The 20855-nt window shown below is 36.6% G+C and overlaps 1 protein-coding gene and 1 pseudogene across 1 annotated transcript in view; both read right to left on the reverse strand.

Annotated features, from left to right (window-relative positions):
- The window catches only part of PPM1E (protein phosphatase, Mg2+/Mn2+ dependent 1E), a 223750-nt gene that overhangs the window by 91074 nt on the left and 111821 nt on the right, over positions 1-20855 (reverse strand). The window lies entirely within an intron of this gene.
- LOC125151427 (40S ribosomal protein SA-like) lies at positions 9568-10372 on the reverse strand (annotated as a pseudogene).

The following is a 20855-nucleotide window of genomic DNA, read 5'->3' on the forward strand; positions in this document are numbered from 1 at the left end:
GTAGGTGGCAGAGCCAGAGTTCAAACCCAAGCAGTCTGGTGCCATAACTCACACTCTCAACAACTATATACTGCTATCAAAGAAATAATATGAGGCAGTGCATCCTGGGTCAGTGTAGCCATGGCAGCTTTTGTCCTTTCTGCCATGTCTGTGACTGCCTGTAGCCTTCATGCCACCACCCTGGGTCCCCACACTGGCAGCAGCCCAGCCATTCAATATCACCCTGTGCCCCCCAGGGGCCTGTATGAGGCCTGGGGCTTCGTGTTTGGCCTCGGTGGTCATGCAGGTTCCAGTTACACAGTTATACCACCAGTACCGTGATGAACCCCGTTGGTCATTAGAGGCAATCAAGGACTGTGTTCTTTACATCTTAAAACTCTATGACAAGATTGATCCTGAAAAGCTCTCAATAAATTCCCACTTTATGAGAGAGTTGGGCCTAGACAGTTTGGACCAAGTGGAGATTATCATGGTCATGGAGGACAAATTTGGGTTTGAAATTCCTGATACAGATGTTGAGAAGTTAGTATGTCCACAAGAAACTGAGATCACATTGCGGATAAGGAGGATGTACAGTAAAACCTTGGATTTTGAGTAACTTGTTTTGCGAGTGTTCTGCAAGACAAAGAAAACATATCTAATAAATGTCTTGCAATACGAGTAGTATGTGATGCCAAATGTCACATGATCACCCCTGAGCCAATTGTTCTTCTCTCTCTCTCTCTCTCTCTCTCTCTCTCTCTCTCTCACTGCAGGATTGGGGGTAATCCCATGTTCTGATGCTTGGTCTGAGGCTGCAGTGTTTGGCAGAAATCAGTGATTTTTCAGAAGTTGCAAAGTGCCCACAACTGACACTAGTGTATTTTTTGTCACTTCAAAGCACCTATGGACAGTCCTTTGCTTTTCCATACCAGAGCAGGTTTAGAAATCCTTTGCTTCATTCTAGGTCAGGCTGCCTGCAGGTAATGATCCTTTCCTCTGCTGCCTTATTGCCAGTTACATTAAATACAGCATATGACAGGAGTTTATTAATACTGTATTGTAGTAAACATCCATGTGAGCATATATAATGGCCCCTATGTAGAAAAAGATTCCACTGAGCCAATAGATAGCAGTGGTTCCATTAGTGATAGTGAAAGTCATCCTACACAATAACCCTCCTCTCTCCTGTCTCCCTCACACCAGCCACGAAGGTTTTCAAAGCTAACTGCAGGTTAATTTATTTTTCTTTATATTTTTTATTTTTTATTATACTACATACAGTATTTTAATCATTTTTATAGGAATATTTTTGAGTTGGCAACGAATCATCTGAGTTTCCATGATTTCTTATGGGGAAATTTGCTTTGATATATAAGTGCTTTGGATTAAAAACATGTTTAAAGAACGAATTATGCTAGCAAACCGAAATTATTTTCGGTTATGAATAAAATATCAGATGTCTTTTTTCTCTTAGAGAAGACTCAAAAGATGCTAGCAAGTGTCTGGAACTGAGAATGTGTTTTGGCATTATTGTTGCCTTTGACAGAGAAATTCTGTTTTGACTTGTATTTTATTTTATTTTACTTCTTAAATTTTACTTAAATTCAAATTAGTTAACATACAGTGTAGTCGTGGCTTCAGGAGTAGAACCCAGTTATTCATCCCTTACATCTGAACTCAGTGCTCTTTCAGAAAAGTATCTTCCTAAATCCCCATCACCCATTTAAGCCATACTCCCACCCCCACCCCTCCAGCAACCCTTAGTTTGTTCTCTGTATTTAAGAGTCTCTTATGGTTTACCTCCCTCTCTGTTTTTATCTTATTTTTCCTTCCCTTCCCCTATGTTCATCTGTTGAGTTTCTCAAGGAAAGCTTCCAAACTCATTCTATGAAGCCAGCATTACCTTGATTCCAAAACCAGAAAAAGACCCCACTACAAAGGAGAATTACAAGCCAATTTCCCTGATGAACATGGATGCAAAAATTCTCAACAAGATACCAGCAAATCAAATTCAACAGTACATTAAAAATAATTCTTCACCATAATCAAGCGGGATTCATTCCTGGGTTTCAGGGTTGGTTCAATATTCTCAAATCAATTAACATGATATATCACATTAATAAAAGAAAGGATAAGAACCATATGATCCTTTCAATAGATGGAGAAAAAGCATTTGACAAAATACAGCATCCTTTCTTGATAAAAACCCTCAAGAAAATAGAGATAGAAGGAACATATCTTAACATCATAAAAGTCTTATATGAAAGGCCCATAGCTAATATCATCCTCAATGGGGAAAAACTGAGGGCTTTCCTCCTACAGTCAGAACACAACAAGGATGTCCACCCTCACCATTGTTGTTCAACATAGTGTTGGAAGTCCTAGCCTCAGCAATCAGACAACAAAAAGGAAGAAGTCAAACTTTCACTCTACATGTATCATGTCATCTGATACTCTACAGGGAAAACCTGAAAGACACCAAAAAACTGCTAGAGCTGATACATGAATTCAGCAAAGTCGCAGGATATAAAATCAATGGACATAAATTAGTTGCATTTCTATACACCAATAATGAAGCAACAGAAAGTGGTATCAAGGAATCGATCCCAATTACAATTATACCAAAACCCATAAAATACTTAGGAATAAACCTAACCAAACAGGTAATAGATCTGTACATTGAAAACTATAGAAAGCCTATGAAAGAAATTGAAGAAGACACAAAAAAATGGAAAAACATTCCATGCTAATGGATTTGAAGAACAAATATGGTTAAAATGTCAATACTACCCAAGCAATCTACACATTCAATGCAATCCCAATCAAAATAACACCATCCTAAACAATCCTAAAATTTGTACGGAACCACAAAAAAACCTGAATAGCCAAAGAAATGTTGAAAAAGATAACCAAAGCTGGAGGCATCACAATCCTGGACTTTAACTTGTATTACAAAGCTGTAACCATCAAGACAGTATGGTATTGGCAGAAAAACAGACACATAGATCAACAAAATAGAATAGAGAACCCAGAAATAGGCCTACACAAATATGGCCAATTGATCTTCAACAAAGCAGAAAAGAGTATCCAATGGGCAAAATAGACTTGTATTTAAATTGTCTGTTTTACCCTTTGAAAATAAATCTATAAAACCAGAAAAGAGAAAGAGAGAGAGAGACAGAGAGAGAGAGAGAGAGAGAGAGAGAGAAAGAAAGGAAGAAAGAAAGAAAGAAAGAAAGAAAGAAAGAAAGAAAGAAAGAAAAAGAAAGAAAGAAAGAAAGAAAGAAAGAAAGAAAGAAAGAAAGAATAAGTGAGACTTCCAGGTTTAGAGGGCAAATTGAACACATTTAACTTGCTCCCTCCAGAAACCCTGCCAGGCAATGGTAAAGGGAATGTTTTAAAATAATAACTGAAAGAGAGGAAGAAAAAAGGCGACACAAAGTAGATGATGGAGTGGCAACTGAAGTAGCAGGACACAGAAAGCCAAGTCTTAAACCAACAGTGAGGAAAGCTGAGAACAAACCCAATATATACAAAAGAATGCTCTAAATAAACAAAAACTGGCCACACTAAGTACCTGTAGAACTGGGGGTAAGTGGCAAATGGAATTCATAAAATAAGAAAAACTGAGTGAAAGCTGTTTAAGAAGCTGGTGCATCCCTAGATGCCCCATTCCACACCTAGATGACTACCTTCCCTAACTTCCCAATTTTGGCAGAAGTCTGCAGCTTTTTCCGTCAAGAGGATAAAACAGGCATCTCTTGATGAAGAGACACCAGAAACTGTTGAGGGCATAAGTACTATAGTAAAAAACAAGGGGATTAAGTGATTTTATACATAGGTTAATGCTGAATTCACAGATTAGCAGTTCTCCTCCCTGATTCTATTGAACCAGACAGATGAAATGGAGTTAGGGTCAGAAGGTCCCATAAATAAATAAATAAATAAATAAATAAATAAATAATAAATAATAAATAAATAAATAAAAAATAAATAAATACAATACAGAAGAAAAAGAAGACGAAGACAATGACAACAGAGTAGAAATAGTAGCAGTAGTAGTAGTTTCCCTAACAAATGGCTCAACCAGATTATCCTATGATAAAAGTCAAATTTGACTTAAGGGGTGCCTGCGTGGCTCAATCAGTTAAGCGTCTGACTTCGGCTCAGGTCACGATCTCACAGTTTGTGAGTTCGAGCTCCACATCGGGCCCTGTGCTGACAGTGTGGAGTCCATTTAAGATCCTGTCTCCCTTTCTCTCTGGCCCTCCTCCACTCATGCTCTGGCTCTCTCAAAAATAAAAATAAACAGGGGCGCCTGGGTGGCTCAGTCGGTTGAGCGTCCGACTTCGGCTCAGGTCATGATCTCACAGTCTGTGAGTTTGAGCCCCGCGTCGGGCTCTGTGCTGACAGCTCAGAGCCTGGAGCCTGCTTCGGATTCTGTGTCTCCCTCTCTCTCTGACCCTCCCCCGTTCATGCTCTGTCTCTGTCTCAAAAATAAATAAACATTAAAAAAATAATAAAAATAAAAAATAAAAATAAAAATAAACATTAAAAAAAATCTTTTAAAAAATCCTCAAGGGGTGCCAGGGTGGCTCAGTGGGTTAAGCATCCAACTTCAGCTCGGGTCATGATCTGCCAGTTCGTGAGTTTGAGACATGTGTCGGGCTCTGTGCTGACAGCTCGGAGCCTGAAGTCTTCTTCGGATTCTGTGTCTCCCTCTTTCTCTGCCCCTAACCCACTCACACTCTGTCTCTGTCTCTCTCAAAAATAAATAAACATTAAAAAACAATTTAAAATAAAAAAAATAAATCCTCAATATCTAAAACAGTATGTAAATATACAAAAATAGATTTGGAATGAAACATACCAAAATGGTGATTTCTTGATAGGGGAGTAAGTTGGGGGGGAGAGGGAAGCTTTTGCTTTTTATTGTATATATTTCCATTTTAAAACATTTTACAATGGGGGTGCTGGGTGGCTCAGTCAGTTAAGCGACTGACTTCAACTCAGGTCATGATCTCACAGTTAGTGGATTTAAGCCAGGAGTCGGGCTCTGTGTTGACAGCGAAGAGCCTGGAGCCTGCTTCAAGTTCTGTGTCTCCCTCTCTCTGCCCTTCCCCTGCTCATGCTCTCTCTCTCTCTCAAAAATAAAATATTAAAAAAATTTTTTAAAAAGCGTAACAATGAACATATTTTCATCTATTACATTCGTGCAATTTTTAAAAATATTTTATTCATCTAGGAGCAGCTGGCATGGTTCAGTTGGTTGAGCACCCGGTCAACTCTTGATTTTGACTCAGGTCATAATCCCAGGGTCATGGGATCCAGCCCCATGTCCTGTTCTGCACTGCGTCCTGAGCATGGAGCCTACTTAAGATTTTTCTCTCTCTCTCAAAATAAAAATTTTTGTAAATGCTTTAAAGATTTTATTTTTCTACACCCAACACAGGGTTCGAATTCACAACCCCAAAATCAAGAGTCACATGCTCCACCAACTGAGACAGTGAGGTGCCTCCATTTGTGTAATTTTTTAAAAATGTTTATTTATTTTGAGAGAGAGAAACTGAGTAGGGAAGGGTTGAGAGAGAGAGACAGAGACAGAGACAGAGACAGAGAGAATCCCAAGCAGGCTCTGCACTGACAGCATGGGGTTCCATGCTGATGAGCTCGAAGCCACAAACCATGAGATCATGACCTGACCTGAAATCAAGAGTCAGTCGCCCAACATACTGAGCCACCTAGGTGCCCCAGTGTTAATTTTTTAAAGAGAGAAAAGAAAGGGAAGAAGTGAAAGGAAAATAAAAAAGGACTGGTATAATACTTAGTAGGTGGGGAATATTTTCTTTAATTAATTAGAATCTCAAAAACAAGACTAAATAATAATGATTTTACTTGCTGTGTAATATTCTACTTGATGAGGACATTAAAGTCACCACCAAAGCACTTAAGACAATAAAATCTACAGAAAGTGAAATATGTATCTTATATATATTACATATATATTTCTTAATAACCAAAAACAATAGACTATTACCAACTTAAAAAAAAAACTCTTGCACAACAGAATCAGGAGAGAAATTTTCTCTTAACAATTATGCTTTTAAGAAGTCTGCAATTCTAGCCAAAAGATTACATATTCAGGAGATATCACCAGATTCTTTCCTAAAAAATTATTACAGACTCTCACTGCTCTATTCTGGCAAAGTACTTATGTTTACACTTCTTTTGTGTAAAACCCTGCAGGAATCTTCATATTCCTGATCCTGTTGATTAAGAAAACACTAACCTCCCATTTAAGTCCAAGACTACTGAAAATGTTGAAACCCAAATCTTTTTAAAAGTTAATTTATTCAGTGCCTAACTTTGTTTTCTTAAATGATAACCTAATTTTAGATTTTAAACATATGGTCAAAAATTAAAGGTAACAGTAAAACATTACAAGTAGTATTTTGTTTCAAAGATATTAAAAATAATAAGTGCATTAAAATATTTTCTGGTGTGCCTAGGTGGCTCAGTCAGTTGAGTGTCTGATTCCTGGTTTTGGCTCAGGTCATGATCTCAGAGTCATGGGATTGAGCCTCGAGTTGAGCTCCATACTGAGTGTGGAGCCTGCTTAAGATTCTCTCTCTGTCTCTCTCTTCCTCTCTCTCTCTCTCTCTCCCTCTGCCCCTTTCTTCTGCTCATGCTCTGCTCTAAAATAAAAACAAAATAATCATAAAATAAATTCTTTCAAAGTGTGTTTCTAATTCTGTAAGTCCTTGGATGCACCTTTTGCAACATAATCAGAATATTCAGTTAAGATCTCCCACTAAAAATTTGTACAAAGAGTAAAACTAAGTAGTTGAAAAGCATTTTAGTTCCTAGCTGCCAAATTCCAGAGTCTAGATTATTGTAGGAACACCCTGCTGTCATCTCTATCTAGCAAGAGTTCTGAAGGAAAAAAGAGAAAAATATGTTGAAAGATGGGGAAAATAAAATCATTATAGTTTGGCACCTTTTTTGGATAACTCATCAGTTTCATGTCACCATTTCTTCATTTAGCAGCGATTGAATTACTAAAATTCGACTGAATTACTAAAAAGAAGAAATAAATATCATCTGTAACTTTGTTCCCCAACTTTGAGCAGCAAAAGTCAGTTTTCATAAATATTTTCAAAACTATACTTGAGGGGCACCTGGGTGGCTCAGCCGGTTAAGCCGCCGACTTCGGCTCAGGTCATGATCTCGCGGTCCGTGAGTTCGAGCCCCGCGTCGGGCTCTGTGCTGACCCTCAGAGCCTGGAGCCTGTTTCAGATTCTGTGTCTCCCTCTCTCTCTGACCCTCCCCGTTCATGCTCTGTCTCTCTCTGTCTCAAAAATAAATAAACGTTAAAAAATTTAAAAAAACAAAAACAAAAACTATACTTGATGACTCTCTAAACGGATCTTAAACTCCTAAAATATTCTTAGTTTCCAAATGATTACTTGATCTGTGTTTTCCATTTCTATTTTCCCCCTAGGTAGCAGATTAAGATCTTTTACTGAATTTATTAAATTGACGACTTGCTTGGCATATTTCTCATAACAAATACAAATAAGTAAGTAATCTAAAGTCACTCTTTCCTTATTTGGAAGTTTGGCCACAAGAAATGATTCCCCCTTTCAAACTTTTATTTCTTATTTTACTTTTGATAATAGCTTCACTGATATATATATAATTCACATATCAAACTCTTTTATTATTTATAGTTCTACTTACTATAATCTTTCAATGACCATCTAACCATTAATAACAAAATCTCTCAATTTTTCTGTTTGTAAACTGTTACCCCTAAGAAAACTAGGAGTTAAAGAAAAATGTTTATTTATTTTTATGGGGGGCAGAGAGAGAGGGAGAGAGAGAATCTTAAGCATCTTAATTAAGTTGAGAATCTTAATCTTAAAAATCCTAAAATATGGATGCCTGGGTGGCTCAGTCATTTAAGTGTCTGATTTCAGCATAGGTCATGGGTCATGATTCATAGCCACGATCTCACAGTTCATGAGTTTGAGCCCCACATCGGGCTCTATGTTGACAGCTCAGAGCCTGGAACCTGCTCTGGATTCTGTGTCTCCCTCTCTCTCTGCCCCTCCCCTACACTCACTGTATCTCTCTCTCCCTCAAAAATAAACATTAAAAAAAATCCTAAAATAAATTTAAAAAGAAACTTTTAAAATACAATTTGTTGAAAAATTGAGGTTTCCTATAATATAGACCAAAGAACTCCCAGCAATCTGTAAAATCATTGTGAAGATGTATTTATCTCTTTGGTAGGGAAGTGATAAGTTTAGAAATATAACATGTGAACCAGCTATTTATTCCTTGAAAAACAGGAATTAGAAAATTTAAAAAGCAGTATCTTGATTTTCCATTTTTCTTTTCCTTTAGAAAAATCTCACCCTTTTCATTAACAATGGAGAATATGCTTCACATTCCCTAATGATGTCCCAAAGCTACTTGTGTTGGTTATGCAAATAGTTTTACTATATGGTCAAATTTTAAAAAGCAAAACATAACTATTTAAAATATCTTAAGTTCAAATACTATAGATTTTACAATAATGTGTAGTAATTTAATTCAACATGCACATATTTCATTTAGGAGATATATTTTAACCAACCACTGTTAAAATCTAATAATTTAGGTTAAAATCTAAAATTTTACAAACTGTCTTCAGCTTTCTCAATCATTATAATGTCCTAATTATCTTCAATCTTTTGATTTAGTATCAGTTTCTGACTTATTCTATAAGTAAAAAATTTAAATTTTAATTCCTTACATTTCAGGAAGAAGACTAGAAATAACAACCTACCCATTAATGAATAAATATTTTAAGTTTGCCAGTATTTCACAATTTTCTGTGAAAAGATCAAGAAATATATCACTATATCATTATAGCAGATTTCAAAATACTAGTCTCAGATTACAGAACTCCCTACCTACTGACATTTTGGTTATCTGCAGAAAAGCCAAAACCTGCAAGCAACATGGCAATTAAATACAGGAAAATGTTTCTGAACGAAAGAAAGGAAGGAAGAAAAAAGTTTCCTAATTTTCTGATAAAATAAAGACCATAGTCTTTGTTTATAAATACAAGGAAAATGTTCTGAAACTCAATTAAAAAGTTAAGGATAATAAAAATAACATTCCTTCAAAAATTAATCAAGATTGTAGAAATTTTACCTTATACAAATTGTCTCTACATACAAATATGAAATTTTATTCTTGGAGATGAAACTTTTTTTATATATATATAAGTAGGATCCATGCCCAACATGGGGCTTGGACTCACAACTTTAAGATTGAGAGTCTCATGCTCTACCAACTGAGCCAACCAGATATCCCCTATTCTTGGAGATGAAATCTTATAGAACATGCTATAAACTACAATACACTTGCTAGTAAATGAATAGCATTTTGAGTGCTTCCCAAAGGCAAAAACAAAACTTCTGAAGCAAAATAAAAACTCATGTTCATAATATATTTTTTCCAACTTTTAAAAGCTGCTTAGTTTTTGCCATCAACCTTATTTCCATTTTGTTTAAGAGTTTGTGGAAGAACAGCTTAAGACCACTCAGTTGTTGTTCTTGCCCATTTAGTGGCCTGAGCAGTGGAAGCTGCAGATCAGTCTTCAGTGGCAGGCTGAACACTCCAGTCTTTAGTAGAGAACTGTTCTATGGGCAGAGAGGGCACCTCTACACCTTCATACCAGTCAACTGCTTCCAAGTCCAGGAGCAGTCCATTCACCTTTAAGTTCCTCCTTGGTCACAGCCTCTTCAGCAGCAGGGTGCTCTTTGTTTTCAGTCTCTTTAGGATCTCTGGAGAAGTAGAGATTAGGCATGACTTCCCACGGGTGTTCATGGGAGACAGTGCCACACATGCACACAATTTCCCAGGCCAGTATCTACCATATCACACCCAATGAGTGAGCTCCCTTGTTGCAAGGGAAGTCAGTATCTACACAGCACAGAAGAAAGTCTGTGTTACACCAAGCAATGGTAGGCATATTAACAAAAGACACCGTGGCAGAGGCTGGTGGTCAGCCTTGGGATCAATAACCTCTGGAAGTCTTGGCTCCCAGAAGGCTATCTGGATCTGATTAATGGAAGTTCTAGGAGTGAAGTGGCCAGCAACAGCAATGGCTCCAATGGCAGCAGCAAACTTCACCACAGCTTGCTGGCCAGTATTCCAGAATGACAGGACACTGACATCGGCCGAGTTTTCAACTGTACCAAAGGCATGAGCTGCCAGTGGAAGCCATCACTTTTCCTTTTGTAGATGTATTGTTCCACTTGGAAGTCGAGGTTCCTACTGCAAGGAATTTGAGGACATTCTTCTTTACTTGCAGAATATCAAGGACTCCAAACATTGTGAAATTTTCCCTTTAAGTTATGAATGGAACCCAGAACATTATATGGGTAGTGCAGAAAGGGCATAATACATTTAAATCACAAGCCATAGCACTCATTATGCAGTTTAACAAAATATAACCTCTCAATAAATGAAAAACATATACTCTTTATTTTTTGTAGAGATGTAAAGTCATCGGTACTCCATGGAGTCACTCTATTCAGGTGAGGTCTTTGTACAACAGTTCTCATTAATGACAGTGCAAATGTGCTGGCATCCTAGGAATTTTTCATTAAGATTCAAACTAGCTGCATCCTATCTCATGGGTCTCTTCTTTGATGAGCTGCATTTTTCTCCTTGCTTGTACTATCGATGGTATTAGTAATAATTAGAACTAAATCAGATTTAATTACAGTAACTTTCAAATAAGGTACTAAATATAGTTCTTTGTTCAGTCAACTGTGTCCATAAAAATCACAGGCATGTTTAAAACAAGATACACAGAATTCTATTAAATTATGTTCTGGGAGAATTGATTATAATTTTAGCAAAATGAACTTTGTTCTGCCACATGGGTCTCAAAATGGAAATACCTGAAACACTGATTTACAAGTATAGTGTATACAGTACCTGTTCATTTTGAAACCAGAAAAAAGTATTGCTTCTATTAGTACCAAGCAAAGAAAGATCAAAGTAAATTTGATCAGGTTCAGCCAAGTGCAAGAAAGAAAAACCCTCTGACTCACGTTTTTACACAGTCCTCAATGTGTCAATTTAAAGCTTACTTTCTTCTTTTTTAAATTTTAATTCCAGTATAGTTAACATATAGTGTTCTATTAGTTTCAGGGTATACAATACAGTGATTCAACAATTCTATGTATCACCTAGTGCTTATCATGATGTGTGCACTCCCTAATCCCCATCACCTATTTCACCCATCCCCCCCCCCCTCCACTCTGGTAAACATCATTTTGTTCTCTATAGTTGTCAGTTTCTCAGTTTGACTCTCTATGTCCTTTGTTTGTTTTCTTAAATTCCACATATGAGTGAAATCATATGGTATTTGTCATTATATTCTCTAGCTCCATCTATGTCATTGCAAATGGAAGATTTCATTCTTTTTATAGCTAAATAATATTCCATTGTGTGTGTGTATATATACAATAAGATGTGGTGTGTGTATATATATCTTATTTATCAATTTATCACACACCTTATTTATCAATTAATGTATCATTGCACACTTGGGCTGCTTCCATAGTTTGGCTATTATAAATAATGTTGATATAGGGGCACCTGGGTGGTCAGTTGGTTATGCATCCCACTCTTAACATCAGCTCAGGTCATGATCTCAAGTTTCATGAATTCAAGCCTTGCATTGGGCTCTGCACTGACAGTGTGGAGCCTGCTTGGGATTCTCTATCTTTCTCCCCCTCTCTCTCTGTTCCTCCCCAACTTGTGTGCTCTCTTTTTCTCAAAATAAATAAATAAACCTTATAAATAAATAAACTTTATAAATAAATAAATAAATAAATAAATAAATAAATAAATAAATAAATACTCTGCTATAAATTGCAGGGTATATGTAACCCTTTGAACTAGTGTTTTTGTATTTTTAGGTAAATATCCAGTAGTGCAATTACTGGATCATATGGTAATTCTATTTTTAACTTTTTGGGAAACTTCCATACTGTTTTCCAGAGTGGCTGCACCAGTTTGCATTCTCATCAGCAGTGCAAGAGGGCTCCTTTTTCTCCACAACCTCATCAACACTTGGTGTTTCTTATGTTTTTGATTTTAGCCATTCTGACAGGTATGAGGTGATATCTCATTGTGTGTATTTTATGTGTATTTCCCTGATGATGAATGATGTTGAGCAGCTTTTCGTGTGTCTGTTGGCTATCTGCATGTCTTCTTTGGAGAAATGTCTGTTCATGCTTCTGTCCCCCCTCCCCCCCCCTTTTTTTTTAGTTATCAGAATATAATGTTATTAGACTTGGGAGATAAAAATGTTACAAACATTTCTGAGTTGGAGATAAAATCTTAGTAAAATGAACAAAAATAATGATACATTCCATGCCTCATTCTTAATTCTATTGCTTCTTTCATTTGGGGCGGGAGAGTGGGGGGGGTGAAGAGGAAGTATTGGCAAAAGCATACACTTCAGTAAAAGAATCAAAAATTCATATAATGAATGCCACCATTGTATCACTACAGTTTCCATGTAAAAATGTCCCTCCACCCCACAAAACATAAAAATGTGGTTTTTTTAAAGGTATTTTTCCTCTTTTGGCACAAGAAAGCTACAAAGAATAAATGACATGTTTCATGTAATTGTTTAGTTAATTGTAATACTATGTAAAAATATGATAATAAACATTACTGCTCAAGAAAAAAAACCCAAACATTTAGTGTTACTTCTTGTTTCTTCTATCTGGGACCTCAGCACTCAGATCACACGACTCCTTTCTCAAGACCCACCCAAAGCTTCTCATCCAACTTTGAATAAAGCACAAACTGTTCAGATCTCCCTAGCCAGCTTCTCCAACATCAACCCTACTCTCCTCCATCCTTTGTTCCTGTCCTCATACTTACTAAATTCTAGAACCTAATTTAGATGAGTCAAGCATGCTGAAAAATGTAACAAATGGATAAACAAAAAGTAAATATGCTGGAGGTAGTCAAAGTATGCACACTGATTATTTTCAATAGACAGGTTTCCTATTAGCTTTTGCCTGGATCCATTCAGGTTTTGTCTCGTGTTATAGCCTCCAGTTCATTCTGTCAAATGACCGAATATAATTGAGGACTTAGTGTGGGAAGCAGATTAACCCAGCCTTCTTTGCCATTACTCTCCAAGGTGAGTGAAAATGGCCTGTTTGGCTTTTGACTAATCTTTTTTTTTTAATTTTATTTTTTATTTTTTAAAATTTACATCCAAAATTAGTTAGTATATAGTGAAACAATGATTTCAGGAGTAGATTCCATAATGCCCCTTACCCATTTAGTCCATCCCCCCTCCCACAAACCCTCCAGTAACCCTCAGTTTGTTCTCCATATTTATGAGTCTCTTCTGTTTTGTCCCCCTCCCTGTTTTTATATTAGTTTTGTTTCCCTTCCCTTATGTTCATCTGTTTTGTCTCTTAAAGTCCTCATATGAGTGAAGTCATATGATTTTTGTCTTTCTCTGACTAATTTCACTTAGCATAATACCGGTACTCCAGTTCCATCCATGTTGTTGCAAATGGCAAGATTTCATTCTTTTCAATTGCCAAGTGATACTCCATTGTGTGTGTGTGTGTGTGTGTGTGTGTGTGTGTGTGTGTGTGTGTGTATATATATATATATATATATATATATATATATATATATATATATATATATACCACATCTTCTTTATCCATTCATCCATCAATGGACATTTGGGCTCTTTCCATACTTTGGCTATGGTTGAATAGTGCTGCTATAAACGTGGGGGTGCATGTGTCCCTTCGAAACAGCACACCTATATCCCGTGGATAAATGCCTAAAAGTGCAATTGCTGGGTCATAGGGTAGTTCTATTTTTAATTTTTTGAGGAACCTCCATACTGTTTACAAGAGTGGCTGTACCAGCTTGCATTCCCGTTCTGCCCACTTTTTAATCAGATTATTTGCTTTTTGGGTACTGAGTTTTGTAAGTTCTTCATAGATTTTGGATACTCTTTATCAGATATGTCATTTGCAAATATCTCCCCCCATTCTGTAGGTTGTCTTTTAGGCTTTTTTAAAATTGTTTCCTTCGCTGTGCAGAATTAAAGCCTACTTTCTTGCATAGGCTCTTTTCCTCAATTTTTTTTTCAAAGCTGCCTGCTGCTACTTAGACAAATTAATATGGATACAAAGAGTGTACATTATTTAACACAATAAGGCTAGTTACTGACCTACTTGGTGAAAAATGTTGTTTCTCAAGTTCATCACGCTATGTTAATTTACTAATCTAAAAGAAATCTACAGAGAAGTCTTTCAGACCTCCTATTTTTATGTTTATAATTAGATAAGTTAAAGGCAGTTCTATTGTTTTTAGAAATAATAATTTTATGAGTTAGAAGGACACACACCAAATTCAAAAGAAGTTGCCTCTTATGAACAGAAGGGACTGTGACAAAGATAGGCAGAGGGAAGATAAAGGGTACTTTAGCCTTATCTATTCATGCTTTATTACTTTTATACAAAATATTTAAAATTTGAAATTTCTCAAAATAAAAATTTAATTAAAAAAAAGTAGGAACTGGGGCACCTGGGTGGCTCAGTTGGTTAAGCATCTGACTTTGGCTCAGGTCATGATCTCACTGCTTGTGAGTTTGAGCCAGCATGGAGCTCTGTGCTGACAGCTCAGAGCCTGGAGCCTGCTTTGGATTCTGTGTCTTCCTCTCTCTCTGCCCATCCCCGGTTCATGCTCTCTCTCTCTCTCTCTCAAAAATAAATAAAACATTAAAAAATTTTTTTAATGTAGAAACTCAAAATAATTCCTTATCATAGCCATCTAATCTCCTCTACATAGGCTATCTAAGAAATTGCAATGTACAGAGCTTCCAATAGTGAAAGGCCAGTTATTTTCTCTTCTACATCTTTAAAAGTCCCAATTATCCAATAAGTCACTAAGAAAATACCCAAAGGCTCTCTCAGGTAGTCCAAATCAGGTGATTGTAACTGTATCTCTGAGGTCCAGAATCCACTTCTACCTAAACTAATGACATGTTCATATAAATGTCTTATGGAATGAACACTTTGGCACAATTCACCTTAAACTCTCAGACATAAATTATTAAGATTTCTGTAACTATTAGAATCTTGACAGAACTCTCAAAGCTACATAATCAGTCATAAAATTATAAAACATAAATCTATTTGTTCTTCAATAATGGGAGACAGTATACAAATGGACAATGACCATACAAAATAACAGAACTCTGTCCTACAATCTCTTCAGCAACCAGTCGGAAAAGCCGATCACAACCTCTGCAGCAATCAGCCTAGAAGAGTCAGGATTTTGCTAATGACTGCCAGCTCTTCCCTACCACCCCCCCCCCCTTTTTTTTTGTCACCAGCCCACACACCAACCCCACATGATTTCAACTTGGAGACCAACCAGAGAAATACAAATATGTTCCCCAAACCACTTACCTAAGATGCCTGGCTTCTACTTATCCCATCGTACTGAGCTTACCCAAGCTAAAAATCTCCAATCCGTCTCCTTTTTTCACCATAAAACTGCCCGCTCCCCTTTCAATCTGCCAAATGCAATGAACGCTAACAACTGACTTTCTTGTTATTGCAAACTCTGAATATATAGCCAGTGTGTTCTCATTTTGGATGATTTTTATTTATACAGCAAGTGTAAAAACTGTGCAAAAACAAAGAAAAAACTGTAACACTATGAGTACTTTATTCTAATCCAACCAAGATCACACCTCAGTTTGGCTGTTTCTACCTTAGTTATTGTTCTGTTTTTCAGTCAGTATACCAGTACCAATTTACTATTTTTGATAATTTTTTCCATCACTTTGAAAACAAATCTTGTATTCTCCTTTAACATTTGGTATTTCTAACATAAGTTGGGAAAGTTTCTTTCTAGGGAACTATGAAAACAATAACCAAAGAAAAGACTGCTATATTCTAGAAAAACAGTAATACTGATGATATAAATTGTAACTAAATAGTGCAGTAAAATATCTGCTATCCATCTATGACTACATCCACAGAAAATGTCAGAAGGTGATTGCTAAATTTTCTTGATATTGAAGAGAAAGTAGACCAACCTACAAAGAATTATGAAAATTTATCCGTAGTAAATTGGAATTGTTTTGCATAAAATGTGAGTTTAGTTCTATGATAGCATAACTAATGTGAAAGGAAAATTTAATGGTTTTATAAGAAAGGTTAAGAAGAGGAATAGGGAGTATTAAATTCTCCATCACATCACATCTTTTGGATTTGGTAATAATAAAGATTCTTAAGGAAGTTTTAAAAAAGACCAATAAGTTCTCAATTCTTTGTGTGACATTATTTATATATCGAAGAAAGGAATGAAAAAAATTTATAAATATTGTTGGAGGCACATGTAACATGTAGAAAGCAGCATCTATACTAAACACATTGGATGAGGTTTTACTATAAGTTATTTGTTATGATAGTGGAACTTCCAGAAATTATTAAAACAATTGAAGTTTATGGCCCACTAATCTTTGACAAAGAAAAGAATATCCAATAGAAAAAAGACAGTCTCTTCTTTAGCAATGGTGTTGGGAAAACTGGACAGTGACATCCACTTTCTTACACCATACACAAAAATAAACTCAAAATGTATGAAACACCTAAACACAGGACAGGAAGCCATCAAAATTCTAGAGGAGAAAACAAGTAACAACTACTTTGACCTTGGCCGCAGCAACTTCTTACGTGACATGTCTCCAGAGGCAAGGGACACAAAAGCAAAAATGAACTATTAGTATCTCATCAAGATAAAAAGCTTCTGCACAGTGAAGGAAACAATCAGCAAAACTAAAAGGCAACCAATGGAATGGGAAAAGATACGTGCAAACGAAATATCACATAAGGGTTAGTATCCAAAATCCAGAAAGAACTTATCAAACTCAACACCCCAAATACAAATAATCCAGTGAAGCAATGGGCAAGAGACATGAAATAGACACTTTTCCAAAGAAAACATCCAGATGGCTAACAGACACATGAATAGATGCTCACATTACTCATCATCAGGGAAATAAAAATCAAAACCACAATGAGATACCACCTCACACCACCTGTCAGAACAGCTAAAATGAACAACAACTCAGGCAACAACAGGTGTTGGCGAGGATGCGGAGAAAGAAGAACCCTTTCACTCCTGGTGGGAATGTAAACTGGTGCAGCCACTCTGGAAAACAATATGGAGAGTCCTCAAAAAAATAAAAATAGAACTGCCCTATGACCCAGCAATTGCACTACTAGGCATTTATCCAAAGGATACAAAAATGCTGATTCGAAAGGGCACGTGCACCCAATGTTTACAGCAGTACTATCAACTATAGCCAAAGTATGGAAAGAGCCCAAATGTCCATCAACTGACAAATGGATAAAGAAGATGTGGTATGTACGTACAATGGAATATTATCTGGTGATCAAAAAGAATGAAATTGTGCCATTTGCAACAGTGTGGATGGAATTAGAATGTATTATGCTAAGCGAAATAAGTCAGTCAGAAAGACAAATATCATATGATTTCACTCATACATGGAATTTAAGAAACAAAACAGATGAACAAAGGGGAAGAAAAGCAAAAATAAGATAAAAACAAAGAGAGAGACAAACTACAAGAGACTCTTAAATACAGAGAACAAACTGAGGGTTGCTGGTGGGGTGTTGGGTGGGGGGATGGGTTAAATGGATGATGGGCATTAAGAAGGGCACTTGTTGGGATGAGCACTGGCTGTTATATGTAAGTGATGAATCACTAAATTCTATTCCTGAAATCATTATTATGCTATATGCTAACTAACTTGGATTTAAATAAAATTAAAAAAAATTAGGGGTGCCTGGGTGGCTCAGTTGGTTAAGAATCTGACTTCAGTTCAGGTCATGATCTCAAGGTTCATGGGTTCAAGCCCAGTGTCGGGCTCTGTACTGACGGCTCAGATCCTAGAGCCTGCTTCAGAGTCTGTGTCTCCTGCTCTCTCTGCCCATCCTCTGCTCGCACTCTGTCTCTCTCTCTCTCTCTCAAAATGAATAAACGTTAAAAAAAATAATTTAAATAAAATTTTAAACAATTTAAAAAGCTGTTGTAACCTCCCCCCCAAAAATAAAAATAAATAATGAAACAACTGAAAGTTTTATAATTGATTTTTTTAAACCACAAGTGGCCAGAGCATTGAATGATTTGCCGACATTTTAAATTTTTTATCTTTTTAAAAAAACATCTATTATGTGCTGTCCCAGGAAATATTACAAAAGAGCTTCAGAACAGAACTCCAGGCATTCACCTGTATAGTTTACAATTTGAATCTTTAGGTCCTAATTTATAAGTATTTCCTAAAACTTGTCACTAGGGATGTCTGGGTGGCTCAGTCAATTAAGAAGCCAGCTTTGGTTCAGGGCATGATCTCATAGTTCATGAGTTCGAGCCCTGCACAGGCTCTGCACTGGCAGTATGGAGCCTGCTTGGGATTCTCTCTCTCTCTCCCTCTCTTTCTGCTCCTCCCTGACTTGTTCGCTCTCAAAATAAGTAAACTAAAAAAAAAAAAAAAAAACACACAAAACTTGTCACTAGGATTATTGTCCTTTCTTCACATAGCAGCCAGAGTTGTCCTCTTAAAATGTAAATCAGATCATATTACTTCCTTGCTTAAAAAAAAAACAACTCCAAACTCTTTATGGAAGTCACAAAGGCCCTATGAGCGTCTGAAATGGCTCCTGCCTAACTTCTCCAGCTTTATATCTGGTTACCCTCTTCCCCATCTTTGAAGCTTCAACCACAATAGCAGTTCTCTATTACCTCAGAGCTTTTATCCTTCTTTTTTTTTAAATTATTTTTTTTTTCAACGTTTATTTATTTTTGGGGCAGAGAGAGACAGAGCATGGACGGGGGAGGGGCAGAGAGAGAGGGAGACACAGAATCGGAAACAGGCTCCAGGCTCTGAGCCATCAGCCCAGAGCCTGATGCGGGGCTCGAACTCACGGACCGCGAGATCGTGACCTGGCTGAAGTCGGACGCTTAACCGACTGCGCCACCCAGGCGCCCCAGAGCTTTTATCCTTCTGTCTGGACCCTTGTCCCCACACTCTTTATGTGGCTGGATCCTTCTCAACTCCTTTAGGTCTAATCTTAAATATTTAATATACATTGGTGTGAGGAGAATCAGCTCTCTGGTAACTGCAGTTATAGACACTGATACTTAGGAAAGAAAAACATATTATTTCCTACTAATATTTCAATTTAAAAAGTGTTAGGGCACCTGGGTAGCTCAGTTGGCTAAGCACCCGACTCTTGATTTCAGCTCAGGTCGTGAGTCCAAGCTCCACATCAGGCTCTGTGCTGACAGCTTGGAGTCTGCTTCAGATTCTGTGTCTTTCTCTCTCTCTTCCCCACCCCAGCTCATGCTCTGTTTTTCTCTCTCAAAAATAATAAATAAACATTAAAAAATTTAATGAATTAAAAAATAAGGTAATTAATTAAAAATTAATTTAAAAACTGTTAAGTGAAAAAAATAAGACCCATCTATATACTACCTAAAGAGACTAATTTCAGACCTAAAGACCTGTAGCTTGAAAGTGAGGGGATAGAGAAACATTTATCACACAAACAGATGTCAAAAGAAAGTCAGAGCAGCAATAATTACATTGGACAATATATATAGAGTTTAAAACAAAGACTATAACAAGAGACAAAGAAAGACACTACATGAAAATAAAAGGGACAATCCAACAAGAAGATATAACAATTGTAAGTATTTATGTACCAAATATGCGAGAATGCAAATACATAAAACAGTTAATAACAAATATAAAGTAACTACTCAATAGTAATACAATAATAGTTGGGGGCTTACCCTACTTGTATCAATGGACAAACCATCCAAATAGAAAATCAAGAAGGAAACAGTGGCTTTGAATGACACACTGGACCAGATGGATTTAACAGATATATTCAGAAGATTCCATCCTAAAATAGCAGAATACGCATTCTTTTCAAGGGCACATGGAACATTCTCAGAATAGATAACATATTAGGCCACAAAACAAGTCTCAACAAATTCAAAAAGATCAAAGTCATACCAAGCATCTTTTCTGACCATAACACTATAAAACTAGAAACTGACCACATGAAAAAATCTGGAAAGAGCACAGATACATGGAGACTGAATAACATGCTACTAAACAATGAATGGGTGGACCAAGAAATCAAAGAAGAAATAAAAAATTACATGGAAACAAATGAAAATGAAAACACAATAGAACAAAATCTTTGGGCTGCAACAAAAGCAGTTCTAACAGGGAAGTTTATAGCAATATAGGCCTACTTCAAGAAGCACAGGAAAAACCTCAAAAAAACAACCTAACCTTACACCTGAAGAATCTAGAAAAAGAAGAAACAACAAAACCTCAAACCAGCAGTAGGAAAAAATAATAAAGATTAGAGCAGAAATAAACAATACAGAAACTAGGGGTGGCTGGGTGGCTCATTAAGCATCTGACTCTTGGTTTCAGCTCAGGTCATGATCTCATGGTTTGTGAGTTCAAGACCCACATCCGGCTTCATGCTGACAGTGAAGAGCCTACTAGGATTCTTTCTCACTTTCTCTCTCTGTCCCTCCTCCACTCACTCTCTAAAAATAAATAAACTTTAAAAATTAATAATAATATAGAAACTAAAAACAAACAAACAAACCAGAACAGATCAATGAAACTAGAAGCTGTGTCTTTGAATAGATCAACAAAATTGATAAACTTCTGGCCAGACTCATCA

This window comes from Prionailurus viverrinus, chromosome E1, assembly GCF_022837055.1.
Source record: "Prionailurus viverrinus isolate Anna chromosome E1, UM_Priviv_1.0, whole genome shotgun sequence".
NCBI classification, from domain to species: Eukaryota; Metazoa; Chordata; class Mammalia; order Carnivora; family Felidae; genus Prionailurus; species Prionailurus viverrinus.